At 49.9% G+C, this 13,458-nt stretch overlaps 1 pseudogene; it reads left to right on the top strand.

The window, feature by feature from the left end:
* The first annotated feature begins 12,067 nt into the window (after positions 1-12,067).
* On the top strand, positions 12,068-13,000 carry LOC143692684 (olfactory receptor 14I1-like; annotated as a pseudogene).
* The last annotated feature ends 458 nt before the right edge of the window (positions 13,001-13,458 follow it).

The raw sequence follows: 13,458 nt of genomic DNA, 5'->3' as shown, positions 1-13,458 counted from the left end.
CTGACAGAGTCAGGATATAACCTGACACCCTGTTGCTCGGGGTGGTGGCAGCAGTTCCATTAAATGGTGGCTGCAGTCCTGTTGGAGTGATGAACGTGATTCCGTCCAAGCAGTGATCCTGTAGAAGGGTCTGGTCTTCCTCTGAAGGTCCAGGGGTGGTTCTGGAGCTCTTGTCCTCTGGGAATCCAGTAGGCAAGCTGCTCCTGGTTGTTGAGAGCCTCAGCTTATATGCAGGTAGGAATGCTTGGATCCTCCCCCTGGGCGGAGCATCCCACAATGGGATGATGGAATTTGATCAGTCCTGCAGTGACACTCAATGGCCCATTCCCAGAAGATATCTCCCCTGGAGGGCGTTATCAGAGCTGAGTCATGGAAGAGATCAAGAACACTGCCCCACCTGTTTAGAGCACTTGATGAAGATGGGGATTGAAAACATGCATTTGGTTCCATCTTACACTGCAGCCTGAAACAGTGGGGGAATCCCTGCTCAGGGGGTGAACACCACCCCCCTTACCCAAACTGGCTCAGGTGTAAAACCCCCACCCCGGGAAGGCCACACACACACAGGGGACAATGTCACACTTGCGCTGCCCCAGGGAAAATGGCATCTCTCTAATATTTTCTTAACCAGATTGCAAAATTATTTTGGCACAGTGAGTTCAGGGCACTGTTCTTTGACCCCAGTTGCCTTTGACAACAGCATGGTTCCTTCCTCTGAGGAGGTTGTGGGTCTCTCTGGAGGAACTCTTGGAAACTTGGATGCAGCTTTGTCTGAGCGACCTATGGGAGAACTGATGAGGAAAATGGCTGTTGTGGGACTGGAGTGTAAAGAAAATATTTTGTTGTCCCTCCTTGAAAAGTTTGTTAAAATCACTGGAGGAAATGGAGCAAATGATACCAGCAAGACTGACAAGGTTCATTCACCACATGGTGAGGAACACAAGGCTGCTAAAAGTCCCACAAGAAGCCCAGCTCAAGTAGCTAAATTCCCAAATAACTACTGAATTCCCAGGCTTGGGTTTTTTCCATATGTGAGAATCATTATTCTCTTCATCCCTGTCACCTTTGTGACAGCTACACAGAGCTTTCCCTTCCTTTTAATAATATCTGTATTGGGCCAAATTTGCACTTTTCTTTAATTGTAACCTGCCAGCAGCTGAGCTGGAGCTGTGCAGGAACCAAGGAAACTTGGAATTGCCACAGAATTGCTTCTATTGTCAGCCGGTGCTGCGGCGGCCGTGGGGCAGAGGGGTGGGAAAGGGGGCTCCGGGGTGGCAGTGGAGGAAATGCCGGGCCCGGGGGCTGAGCACAGGGCTGAGCACGCAGAGATGGTTTTGTTCTTGCTGAGCTCGCACTGAGCCAAGGCCTGTCCTGCCCCTCATTCGGCCACGCTGGGGAGGGGCTGAGGGTGTGGGGGAGCTTGGGAGGGGACACAGCCAGGACAGGAGATCCCGGCTGACCCCAGGGATAGCCCAGACCATAGGACATCATGATCAGTGCATGAAGTGTGGGGAACAAGGAGGAAGGGGGCACATTTGCAGTGAGGGTTTTGTCTCCCCAGGTAACACTTAGGCAGGATTGGGCCCTGTTTCGCCAGTGGGCAGGGCCCGCACCAAAGACACAGACACCAACTTAACTTAAGGAACAGTGTAATTTAGATAATGCAAATTTGCAAAAAATTACAAAAATATTAGGTAGGCAAAGCAAATAATCATTAGTCAATAATTCCAAAAGAGAAGATGTTGAAATGAGTATCACACAACTGTCCATTTCTGGCTGCAGGCTCTGGAGATTCTATCTCTGCCTTCAATCAGGGTTGCATTCCCTAAAGAATCCTGGTACCAAATCCTGCTTTCCAAGGCTGGAACAGTGTCTCAGGTTTAGCTGGGTGTGTATTCAATTACCCTCTGTTAAAGTTGGGGCAATTATCATCTGTTAATTGAGCAGTTTACTTTATCTCTTCCACATGAATCCTCCCTCCAGGGAGATATCTTCTGTTAATGGGCCATTGAGTGTCACTGATAAAAATTCCATCATCCCATTGTGAGAAGCTCTGCCCAGAGGGAGGAGCCAAGCATTCCTACCTGGATATAATCTGAGAATGTGAACAACAGAGTCAGCCTTCTCCCACAAGATTCCCAGAAGAGCAGCTTTCAGCTCCACTGGATCCCAGAGGAAGACCAGGCCGATCGATGCCACAACTGGACCTTCAGAGGAAAACTCCACCCTTCTACAGGATCACTGCTCCAATAGAACCACACCTGTCCCTGCAGGAGCACTGCAGCCACCATTTAACAGGAGTGCTACCAACATTCTGACCCACAGGGTGTCAGGTCGTATTCTTACTCCGTAAGTAGTTTTTAGTACTACTGCATTTGTATTTTTAATTTTCCTTCTGAAGAACTGTTATTCCTATTCCCAAAGACTTTGCTTGACAGCCTCTTGTTTTGAAAATTATAATTCCAAGTGAAGGGATTAACATTTTCCATTTCAAGGGAGTCTCCTGCCTTCCTTAGCAGACACCTGTCTTTTCAAACTGACACAATGCCCTGGGACAGCCAGGCAGGTGAGGAGGAAGTCAGTGCCCCTTTCTCCCTCTCTCCTGCTCCATCTCCCAGCCCAGCACGGCCCCCGGCTGCAGGACAACCCTGCTGCCAACTCCATCCTGCTGGGGATGCACTGGGGGGATCTCCTTCCCCTTCCCTGTGGAATGGAGGCAAATTCCATCCTCTCCTTGGCCTTCCTCCCCCAGGCAAGGAGCTCAGGATGGAGACCAGGGAGGACAAATCCCCACCGCAGAACCACGTGGAAGAGGCCATTTTGAGTGGCTCCATGGTGCAGAATTCTAACGTGGAGGAAAAGCCCCAGAGATCCCACAGGAGGAGGGGCTAAAAACCCAGCCCAGGGTGCCCTGAGGAGGAAAGACCCACCCTGAGCCAGGAAGGTGGACAGAGCTTCAGCCAGAGCTCAGAGCTGGTGGTCCATGGGCAGCTTCACAATGGGGAGAAGCCCCACAAGTGCTTGGAGTGTGGGAAGAGCTTCAGGCAGAGCAGCACCCTGATCAGCCACCAGATGATCCACACCGGGGAATGGCCCTACAAGTGTGGGGAGTGTGGGAAGGGCTTCAGCTGCAGCTCTGCCCTCATCATCCACCAACGCATCTACACTGGGGAGAGGCCCTACGAGTGTCCCGAGTGTCAGAAGAGGCTTCACACCAGCTCCCATCTCCTCTGCCACCAGCGAATTCACTCAGAGGAGAGGCCCTTCCACTGCCCTGACTGTGGGAAGGGCTTCAAGCAGAAATCCCACCTCATCAGGCACCAGCGCCTCCACACAGGGGAGAGGCCCTACGAGTGTCCCAATTGTCAGAAGAGGTTTCCCACCAGCTTCCAGCTCCTCTAACACCAGCGGATTCACTCAGAGGAGAGGCCCTTCCTCTGCCCAGACTGCGGAAAGGGCTTCAAGCACAACTCCACCCTCATCACCCACCGGCGCATCCACACTGGGGAGAGGCCCTACGAGCGTCTCCAGTGTGGAAGAGCTTCACCAGCAGCTCTCATTTGACAAAACATAAACGGAGCCACCGGTAAGAGAAGCCCTGGAATTGCCCCGACTACAGGAACAGCTTCATGCACCACTCCAGTTTCGTCCTCCATGGGAGAAGCCACATTGGGAAGAGCCCTGGTGATCCATGTTCCCTGTGATCCATGCTGGTAAGACACCTGTTTCTTTTCCTGCCCCTGCGAATGACCTGATGTAGGATGGAAGAACATGAGGTTCTGGCCATGGCCCTGTCATTACGTTCGCTCCCACCTCAGGTCATTGCCAGGGGCAGGAAAGGGACTCTCTCTCTTTCTCCCTCCCTGAGGAAAAAGGTGTCCTTTCCAGGCAGGGGAAATTGTGGCCAGGCAGACTCAGTGAGCTGTGTTTTTGTTTTCCCTGTAAATAGTTTTATTTATCCCTTCTGTTATCAATATTTTTTTTGTTCTGTTTGTTTCCTTATCTCATTGTTGTTCGCAATAAATTGTTCTTATCCCAGCCCGGGATCTTTGCCTTTTGTGCTTTCCATGGGCGGGAGGGCAGCGAGGGCAGCACGGTTTTAGCGGGAGCAGGAAATTGGGGAATCCCATTCCTGAAGCCCGGCCCGTGGAAACCGAGCATCCCAGCTGGTGCCAGCCCTGGTGGCCATGGCAGCAGCCTTGGGAGCGGGTCCCTGGCTGGGGCTGTGGGAACCTCTTCCCTCTGGTGCCCAGGGACAGGAGTGGAGGGAGCGGCTGCAGCTGAGTCGGGGCAGGCTCAGGTTGGATGTCAGGAAAAGGTTTTTGGCCAGAGGCTGCTGGGGCCCTGGCCAGGCTCCCCAGGGAAGGCTCCCAGCTCCAGGGCTCTCTGAGCGCCAGCAGCGTTTGGCCAGTGCTGCCAGGCCCAGGCTGGCATTGTTGGGGTGTCCTGTGCAGGGCCAGCAGTTGCACTGGAAGATCCTGATGGGTGCCTCCCAGCTCAGCCAATTCTGTGCTTCTGGGATCCCATGGGCCTGGGGATGGGGCTGCCAATGGTTGCCATGGCAACGGGCTCTGGCTGCAGGCCTGAGCTGGTGTCCATGGCAACCAGCCCTGGCATGGGGTCTCCATGGAGCTGCCAAGGGACTGAGCATAGCAACAGGGGGCTGGTGATGGTTGCCATGGAAACTGACCATAGCAACAGGGGGCTAGGGATGGTTGCCATGGAAACTGACCATAGCAACAGGGGGCTGGAGATGGTGAATTAAGAGTTTAAAGAAACTCCAAGTGTTAAAATCTAGAGGAAGGTTAATTTAGTCAAGGGGGACAGTATTGCGAGAGAAATAGAAATAATAAGGGACAGTTAATTATTTGTAGATAAAGTAGTTAAGTCCAGGGCAATATGTCTGCCTGTCAGAAATCACCTGCCGGTCTTTACTATGTTTAAAGAAACAGGGTGGGATGTGGATTGAATTGTGGAAGAGGAGTGTGGCCTGCACCTGGGCCCTGAAACTTGAGCTATAGCCATGGGGTTGGAAAGCCTGCCAACAAGTCATAAGTAAAGAGGTCAAATTGAGGAAGACATCTTTGCCTTCATCAGAAGGAGACCACTCCCATTTTAAAAACTCCTGACCCATTTGAAGTGAAAGACTGCACAAGCGTGAAGGAACTTTGGATTCAATTATAATACTTTTTAATATGAAGTGGGGATAGGCAGGGTTATGTAATGAATATGTATTAGGCACTTTGGACATTATATGAATATATAAGACTTTTTCAGATAAATAGAGAGCCAGAGCCTGTAATTCTTTGCACATGCCTTTGGGAGATTACTCTACTTGTGTCTGGCGCTGTCAATAAGCACACCACTTTCTAACTTTAACTGCTTGGGGAGTTCTATTCCACACCTCATTTGATGACCGTGGCAGGACACTTCTCTGCCCCGGCGAGAGCAGCCAGGCTGAGCATGTCTCTGGGCACCCCCAGGACATTCCTTTCCTGGAGGGACCTACACTCTCGGCTGTTCATTGCAGGGACAGACAAGAACTGCTGGGACTGCGGATAATGGGTACGTTTAAATCTGTGTAAAGTAACCCACAAGCCGTACGTAGGGGAAGGGCTGTTGGTAAGCCACACAGAGACATCCTGCACACAACGTGAGCCTGTACAGTTTCCCTTTGGGTTTGTTGCCGGCAGAAGGATTTTCTGTGTTGATAAGGACCCACTAGCAATTCTGGGTGAATTGAGCAAATTCTGGCTTATTGCTGCTATTTCATTGTGTGCTGTTATTTTGATTGTGTTTTGATTTTGATGTGTTTGTGTGAGCTGATTGGTGAGGTGAATGTGGGTGAATGCTAAGGTGCTGTATGCTGTGTGTTGAGAGGAGGTGAACACTTTATCCCTTGAAAAAGAGATACCCCTCCCCAGTGATTCTGTGTGTGGACTTTTTAGTTGCAGGGGATGGTATTTCCTTTAGCACCTGGTGGTTGGGTTTAACTGGTCCCTGCCAATGTTTTGTGTTTGGGTTTCACCAATGCCCTGCCTCTGGAACTTGAGAGGCAAGGGTCGGATGCTGTAACACGGTGTCTTTGTGGTCCCTTTTTGCGGGGTTGTGAAGTCGTAATGCCTTTATTTTCTTGGGTTTATTTAGTGTGGTTTGGGGTTTTGATGGTTAGTGTGTATTTTTAGTACAATACTGCCATACTGCCATCTTGTGTCAAAAGTTATAATGGCAAAAACCTGGTAATTTTTGCTTTGTGCAGCTGTGATTGTTGGCTATAGCTGTGTGTTGTTGGATGTCTTGTGGTGGCAGTTGAAGCTTGAGCCCGGGTTGAAATGGTTCAGCCCTTTAGGCCACCCCTTTTAGATGTCTTTAGCTTGAACTGGTGTTTGTGGGTTGTTAGAGCTGTAACAGGGACAGCTTGTTGTATGAGAATAGTGGGGTGAGTTGACTCCTGGGATTTGAGCTATGGAAAGGGTTGCCAAGAACTATCAGAGTGATCTGATAGGCACTGCTAAATGATTAAAATATATGATGAAACAACACAACCCAGATTGGACTGACATTCAATTCCTGTTGGATGCTTTTACTGAGATGGAAAAGCAGTTAATTTTGAAAATTAACAGGAACTTCGTGGAAGACACTTGTAGACCAGCTGAACTTGATGCTAAGGAATTTTTCCCCCTTTGAAATCCATGATGGGATTGAACTAAACCAGAAGATTTTTCCAAACTGGAGGATTATCAGGAGATTATAATAAAGGGAATGGAAAGGTCAATCCCTAAAACCATAAACTGGGCTACCCTATATGCAGTGAGACAAGGCCCTTCTGAAAGTCCTGAATTTTTAGACCACTTGTGGGAGGCAATGCATCATCATGCATCTTTAGATCCTGATTCCCGGGATGGGATACAACAGTTAGTAAATTTGGCTTTGGGAAACAGGAGACATTAGGTGTAAGGTGTAGAAGATTTGGGGGCCTATGGGGTGAAATTTAGAAGCCTTATTAGAAGAGGCATGGAGGGGTTTTAGCAGTTGAGAGGAAGGATACAAACAAGGGATGAGAAAATTAGTAGCAGTAGAAAGAGAAGAGGAAAAAGAGAGATGGCATATTCAAATGACTTCCACAGGAGGTCATCAGCAATGGAATTATAGGGCATGGATGGATGGCTGGTCCAAAAGGGAATGAAGCTCATGTTCTGCAAGTCAAGGCATTTTCAGAGATGGCACCACAGAAATAGACTGTGGGATCTTGGCTCCGAAATGGTCATTAGTATTGTTGATGCATTCAGTCTTTAAGCTGTTACAGTGCAACAAGGTCACTGAACTATTATCTTTGTTATATGCATGTAACAGTGTCTAAAGTTGGACCCTTGGCTGAAATATCAATCCTGACATAAGTTTAGACAAAAAGTCCCCGTATTCAGTGGGACAGAAGAGGAAGAACTCCTTAAAATAGGAGCCAAGATAGATAACAAAGGGAAGTGGAGATTAGCAGATGGGAGGCAAATGCTGAATAAACCCCTTGCCAGGAAAATGCTAGAAGGCATACATGGGACAACACATTGGGGTACACAAGCGCTAAGTGGTCAATTTCTGAAGGATTTGGGATGCAAAGGAATTTTCAGAATAGCTAAGAAGTAACTGAACAGTGTGTGATATGTCAACAAGTGAATAAGAAAATCATGAGGCAAACACCCAGGGGAGGGCGAGAACTGGCCTTAAGGCCCTTCCAAAACATCCAAGTAGACTTTACTGAGCTTCCCCAGGTACAACAGTGGAAGTTTTTGCCGGTGATAGTAGATCACGTGACTCATTGGGTAGAGGTGGTACCCACTGTGAAAGCCAATGCCAATGTTGTGAGTAAAACACTTGTAGAATCAATCATTCCCCCATATGGGATGGCAAACAGGATTGATTCAGACTGGGGAACTCATTTCACATCAAAGATATTGCAGAAAGTTTTTCAGGCCCTGGCAGTAAAATGGGAATTACACATTCCATGGCATCCACAGAGTTCTGGTCAGGTTGAGAGAATGAATCAAACTCTTAAAAGAGCTCTAGTTAAGCTAATGAGTGAAACCCAAATGTCATGGATAAAATGTCTCCCTTTGGCCTTATCAAGAATTAGAACCCAACCCCAGTCAGATCTGGGGCTGTCACCCTATGAAATGATGTTTGGGTTTCCCTTCCTGACCTCACCCCAGAAGGCTGCCACCTATGAGGAAGGGGAAGCCAATGCCAAGAAATAAGTGATGTCTATAGCACAAACCTTAGAGGGGCTAAGACATAAAGGGGCAGTTCCTCAAACTACCACCCTGGATTTCAGAATCCATAATATTAATCCTGGGGATTGGGTGATGATTAAGCCATGGAGAGATCAGCCTCTAACTCTTCAGTGGGAAGGTCCCTTTCAGGTACTGCTCACCACCGAATCGGCCGTGCGAGCTGCAGAGCGGGGATGGACTCAAGGCAACAGAGTCAAAGGCCCAGGAGAAGAACCCAAAGAGTGGACTGTAACATCCAGGCTGGGTGAAACAAGATTGACTCTCAAGCAGAGACTGAGAGACAACCAGTAAAACACCAAGACACCCAAAAAGTAGAGTCCACCTTCCACCAGCCAGCTCGAGAACTGTCTTCCTGTTTTCATGGGTGAGAATTACCAGCATCTGTTGAAGAGAAGTACACAAGGGACTGTAAAAGGTAATGGGACAGCTTCTTCAAGAAAATAAGACAAAGGAAGGAGGGCAAGGCTGGGTTGGCCCCTTTGTTTGCTACCAAGAAGGCTCCATAGCCCTGCTGTGGGCAGCAACCCCGTGGGCATGGTAAGGTAGGGACAAAAGGCCAGACCAGACCTCTGTAATTCCTCAGTTGTCTTTTAATACAACAGGGACTGGAGGGCAGGACCGAGTTGGCCTCTGTACTCACCCCTAAGATACACCAACTATGGGTAGCAGCCACACAGGCACAGTAGATGGGAGTCAAAGCCACACTGGACCTCTGGGATGCCCTTTTGTCCATTCCTAATGAGTGTGTCTAAGGAAAACCTGAGATTTTTTCTCCTGTTCCCACTGTTCTTGCCCCCATCAACAGATGCTGGTATGACTCATTCAAAAGAGAGAGAAAATTTTTCACTCAATTGTTTGAACAAAATTACTTAGAGAAAAAGAAGAGGGGGTTTGTTATAGATGAGTAATCTTTGGGTTGACTCTCACAATTAAGGTGTGAATATAAGATATATGTTAAGAGAAGTTTTGTAGATGTACAGTTATCCTTCCCCTCCCCCTTGCATTGCTATCACAGGATGGCCTCAGTAGCTGGGGCATTTGGGAGGGTTGGCTTGTTCCTATGGCAGCACCTGACCTCCAATCAAGGTGTGAGACAGTGATCTCCACCACTGGACAGTGAAGAAGGAGTCGATTGACAAGACTTTGGGAGGGGCTGGAGGTGTAAAAGACAGAGCATCCATTTTGTAGATGAGCATGTGGTGACTGAATCCCTTGCTCCTGGTGCTGTATTCTTTTCTTTATTCAGTCTTCTGTTGTATTTTGATAAGGTCTTAATAAACCATTTAAATTTTTGAAAGTAATAATAATTTCTCACATGGAGGTGGGGAATGTGAGGCAAAGTTGTCCACATTGGGTCAGCTCCCAAGGTACAACTTCTCTGACCTGCCAGACCTCCTTAGGAGAGACCCTGGCTCAATATCAATCACTGAATGCTCCAATCAGCTCCTCTCTAAAGAGAACAGTAATAAAATACACTCTTTAAATAGGATTACATATTTCTTAGAAGCACTTTGAAATATTTCTCCATAACTGTAAAAGGAAATATTCCCAATGAACTGAACTAGACCAGAGGGAAATCAAGGCAGAGCCATGGTTTGTCAGGACTTGCTTGATCCTAATGAGCCCTGTGGTGCATTTGGAGCTGAGCCCTTGAACCTCAGGGCCTGAGAGGAGATTGCACAAACCTTTCCAGGAGTCAAAGTCAGAGAAAAATCCCAAAGTGTCTCAAAGCATGAATGGGTCTCAGTGAGGTCCATCCCCAACATAGGCTCATCATGGACTCTTTGGAGGAGACAATTGGAGGACAGGATAGCACAAAAACCTCTCAGAGACTCAGTGTGGGAAGGAAATTCCAAACTACCTTAAAAAATTTGAGAAGCTCAAAGCATTACTGAGCCCCACTGAGTGTCAGTACAAAGCTCTCAAGGGACTCGTTAAAGCAGATAATTGGGGCCATGATTGCACAAACCTCTCACAGAATTTGTATCAAAAGGGAAAAACCAAGTACCTTAAAATAACTGGAGTACCCTGAAGTATTAATGAGCCCCACTGAGTGTTGTTACTGACAAAGCCTCTCCAGGGACTAATTACAGCAGATAATTGGAGGCCATGATTGCACAAAGCTCTCAGAGACTCCAAGGCAAAAGCCAAAGCCAAAGTCCTTTGAAAAACCTGCAGTCCCTGCAGGGAGCATGAAGGAGCCCCCAGGGCCATTGCTGAGCAAGGCTCCCCAGGGACTCCTTGCAGCAGATCCTTGAGGCCACTGGGATGTGGGCTAGGGGGGGATGCTGAGGGCAGCACAAGGGGCTGCCAGTGCCCAGCCTGGCTGGGGCTGTGCCAGGAGGCCCCAGGGCCTCAGGACAAGGTGTCTCCTCCCAGCCCTTGCTGGCACAGACCCTGCTGTGCCCCAGGGCACCAAGACTTGGCTTCTCTTTGTCCCCACCTGTCATCACTGCCTGCAGTTCTCTGCTCTGCCTGGGGCCTGGGGACACTTGCTCAGTCGTGTCCCTCAGTGGGACCCATTAAAAGTCCAAGAAAGTTTGGAGTTGGATTCTGCCTTGGAGTTCTGGAGAGGTTTCTTCAGCTGCCTCTCAGGGACTGATGTTCAGGGCCTGAGCACAAAGCCCCAGAGGCTGATTAAAGTCCTTGTGCTGTGTCTGTGCTGCTGAGCTGGGCTGGGCTCCTGGCACAGAGGCAGCTCCTGGTCACCAAGAAGAGCTTCAAAAGCACATTTCTCTGGATGAGCAGCTCTTGTGCCAGCCCAGCAGGGCTGGGGCACTGCCTGCAGCCAGCCCGGGCACAGCCCAGAGGCACAGAGAGCTTCAATCAGTCAGGGCTGGGAAGGGGCTGAGAAGTGCCTGGGGCACAATCACTGCCAGCCCTTGGCACAGGAACCTCTGGCTGCAGGACAATGCAGCTGCAGCTCCTGGAGCCATCTCCTCAAGCTGGAACATGCCAATGCCTGCAGAGCCTGTGAGTACATTCTCTGCTTGTCTCTTGTGCAGAGCAGCCAGGGGTGCCCAGGGCTGTCCTGCAGAGCAGGGTCCTGCAGCCCAGGGCGCTGTGCTGGGGCAGGGACTCTGCTGCCTGCCAGGGACAGCTCTCAGCCAGCCCTGGCAGCTGCTCCCAGCACTGGGGGACAAGATCTGGCTGGGAGGAGACAGCTGGTGAGGCTTGGGAGTGTTCTCCTTGTGTGGGGAGGATGCAGCATTGTTCAGGACTGCTCCCAGCATGGCACTGAACTGCAGAATTTAGATTATATAGGGAGCACAGCAAGGAAGGAGCTGCATAAAAGGGGAAATCCTGCTTTTCATTCTACTTCTCTGTGTTGCCTGGACGGGAAATTGTACATAGATATTCATCCCTCAGGTAAGGCTGAGAAAAGATAATAAATTATCTGAGATCTGAATAAACCATGCAGTGAAAGAAATCAGTCCTTTGAGGCAGCATCAGTGTCGCTTTTCCAGCCTCCTCAGGGTTCCTCTGACATTGCCATCAGAGCCTGCAGAGCCAGAGCTGCCCCTGGGCAGTGCCTGAGCTGGGAGGGCTCTGCAGGGCAGAGCTGAGCCCCCAGGGCTGGGCTGGGCTCTGGCAGCACTGGCAGGGCCCAGCCCTGGGCACAGGGAAGCAGCTGCTGGCAGGGACAGCTCCAGGCAGCAGAGCCCTGGGCAGGCAGTGGGGGGAAATTGCCCCCAGGCTGTGCTGGGATACTTCAAGTCCTCTCCAAACTCAACTATTCCATGATTACCTTTTTTACAGATCCCTATGTGCAGCCCCAGCAAATGTCCAACAGCAGCTCCATCAGGCACTTCCTGCTGCTGGCATTGGCAGACACGCGGCAGCTGCAGCTCCTGCACTTCTGCCTCTTGCTGGGCATCTCCCTGGCTGCCCTCCTGGGCAATGGCCTCATCATCAGCGCCGTAGCCTGCGGCCACCACCTGCACACGCCCATGTTCTTCTTCCTGCTCAACCTGGCCCTTGCTGACCTGGGCTTCATCTGCACCACTGTCCCCAAAGCCATGCACAATTCCCTCTGGGACACCAGCAACATCTCCTACACTGCATGTGCTGCACAGCTCTTTTTCTTTCTGTTCTTCATCTCAGCAGAATTTTCCCTGCTGACCATCATGTGCTACGACCGCTACGTGTCCATCTGCAAACCCCTGCACTACGGGACCCTCCTGGGCAGCAGAGCTTGTGCCCACATGGCAGCAGCTGCCTGGGCCAGTGCCTTTCTCTATTCACTGCTGCACACGGCCAATACATTTTCCCTGCCCCTGTGCCATGGCAATACCCTGGGCCAGTTCTTCTGTGAAATCCCACAGATCCTCAAGCTCTCATGCTCCAAATCCTATCTCAGGGAAATCAGTCTTATGGCTGTAAGTGTGTGTTTAGGACTCGGATGTTTTGTGTTCATTGTTTTCTCCTATGTGCAGATCTTCAGGGCTGTGCTGAGGATCCCCTCTGAGCAGTGACGGCACAAAGCCTTTTCCACCTGCCTCCCTCACCTGGCCGTGCTCTCTCTGTTTGTCAGCACTGCTGTATTTGCTCACTTGAAGCCCCCCTCCATGTCCTCCCCATCCCTGGATCTGGCCCTGCCAGTTCTGTACTCAGTGGTGCCTCCAGCCCTGAACCCCCTCATCTACAGCCTGAGAAACCAGGAGCTCAAGGCTGCAGTGTGGAGACTGATGACTGGATGGTTTCAGAAATATTAAACTGCTGGCCAATTTCTAAAAATCACTTGTAATAAAAGTCATCTTTAATACTTCTTTTTGGTTTTCCAGTGGAGATTTTTTTTCTTTGATTTAGTTTTTTCAATATTGTTCACAAATAAAGGTCATTGTTTGTGCCATTTCTTGTTTTGATTCTCTCCCCATTCCCTTGGCCACAGATTGTGTCAGTGAGGGGCTGAACTCTTGGTGGCTTTAAAGGAACTAAAGGATCTCCCAGCAGAGTTTTCTGCAGAGATGCCCTTTTGTTGCCTTCTCTGGAGCTGCAGCAGCAATGTCTGTGTGCAGAGCTGGGGCAGATCAGTGCTGGCCCAGCAGCGGTGCCCAGCAGCAGCAGCAGCAGCAGCACTTGGTGTTGCCAGTGCTGCTGCCGTGGCCCTGCCCCGCTGCCCTGGTGGCCCTGGTGTTGCTGCAGGGCCTGAGTGCTCTCGGGGCCGGGCACA

The sequence above is a fragment of the Agelaius phoeniceus genome, assembly GCF_051311805.1.
Source record: "Agelaius phoeniceus isolate bAgePho1 chromosome W unlocalized genomic scaffold, bAgePho1.hap1 SUPER_W_unloc_2, whole genome shotgun sequence".
Classification (NCBI taxonomy): Eukaryota; Metazoa; Chordata; class Aves; order Passeriformes; family Icteridae; genus Agelaius; species Agelaius phoeniceus.
This window is presented reverse-complemented; position numbering and strand designations above follow the sequence as displayed.